The 1,604-nt window shown below is 48.8% G+C and overlaps 1 pseudogene; it reads right to left on the reverse strand.

The window, feature by feature from the left end:
- Positions 1–922: 922 nt before the first annotated feature.
- LOC123928507 lies at positions 923–1,040 on the reverse strand (annotated as a pseudogene).
- Positions 1,041–1,604: the final 564 nt, after the last annotated feature.

Consider the following 1,604-nt stretch of genomic DNA (forward strand, 5'->3'; position numbering starts at 1 on the left):
CAAACTGGTGACCTGAGGTTTTTTTTTTTTAAAGCTTATAGTCCTTGTTTAAACACTGAGAGATTACATGTGAGCATCTGGATTTCTGGTTTCTCTGAGAAGTGCCGAGCCCATGCTTCTGCCAGACTTAACTGTTGTTGACAGTGGCTTCTGCCTTCATGAGGTCATGAATGCTGTAGTTCAGCATGGTCTCCACTGCTCCCTGCGTCCTCCCCAACATCGAGGCTGATGGCCAATGGCCATTTAGGGTTAAACTTGTGCTGTCGTGGTTCTGACAGTAGAATTAAGAAGCAAGTGATCTCTCATATCCATGTCTCTCTTAAACATGGGCTGTGTTTCAAGACGAATGGGTATTTTTAAAAGTAAAGTGTTTCAGGGCCAGAGGAATACAGTTTGAGGTGATATTATGAAACAGGCCTGTTTGGCACCTGTAGGCGTTAGAAGGTGCAACTCTCAGTACCATCATTATCGGAAGAACTCTGGGTATGTCTTTTCACTGGGGGGCTGCGGTCTGCCCTTGACAAGTTTTGAAAGGAGATTTTTGTAGAGAAGTCGGGACCCAGAGGACATGAGACCCTTCTCTCCTCTTGCCCCACAGCAGAGCTTCTAAAAGAAAGATCAGTCTGTTTAGATCCTGAGTCCAGTTGTGCTTTGGGAACTCTCCGCACTGACTTTCAGGAAGATTCCCTCCATCTGTTCCACGGGCCATCATGCAGCAGAGCTACTGGGGAAGCTGGGACTCAGGGCTCCTCTGCTATTTGCTGACTTGACACTGACGTTGCCTCAAGGACATACACATAATCCAGAGAAATAAATTGCAAATAAGCAACAGCCCAAACAGCCCAAACGTCCCACACTTGTGGTTCCCCGGGACAAAAGGTGCCGTGCTTTACCTGCCCAGTCCCATGGATGGTGCCACTGTGGGGTTCATCCCTGCCCATGAACTTCTTTCTGGTCTCGGCCTCTAGCCGTCCTTCAATTAGCAATAATCGCGCCTCGGATAAACCTCATTGGCTACGATACTGCCACTGCGCAAAGCTCTAGCCGTCCTTCAACTGCACCAACTAATATTCCTTTTGTGAAGCCAGGAGACTCCATAAAGCTTGAAAATAATTCTGCAGTATTGTGTTGCACATAATTGAAATGCCACGAGCCATATAGAGAGCAGGAGAACCAGTTCTCTCTTGCTTCTATTGGTTTAGTCTGTTTACTCTTCTGGTGCGCGTCCCTGACGCCTGGGCTGGGAGACCTGCTGAGGAATGCTTCCTTCCTGGGTTTCCACGGGCATGGCTATTTGTCATGCCTCATAAGCTGCTTGGCTACAGGTAAGGAAGGCTGCCCTTTTGGGAGGGATAATTATGGCCAGTGACCTCGAGCTTGAAGCTTGGCCTTACTCTGTGCCCCAACTCTGCACCCGAATCAGGTGTGATTCAGGAAGTGATCTGTTTTGTGTATCCATGTGGGTGATTTCCTTACCGCTTTATGGAAGGGAAACAGCCTCAGGTACTGCTGAGGAGGCGGGGTTCTGAATCAGGCCTTTCGCCTGACTGAGTGCAGGGCTTGGAGTTGGAGTCCCTGTACAGGAAGGATTAAGTCGAGGGAGG

Source organism: Meles meles, chromosome 17, assembly GCF_922984935.1.
Source record: "Meles meles chromosome 17, mMelMel3.1 paternal haplotype, whole genome shotgun sequence".
Classification (NCBI taxonomy): domain Eukaryota; kingdom Metazoa; phylum Chordata; class Mammalia; order Carnivora; family Mustelidae; genus Meles; species Meles meles.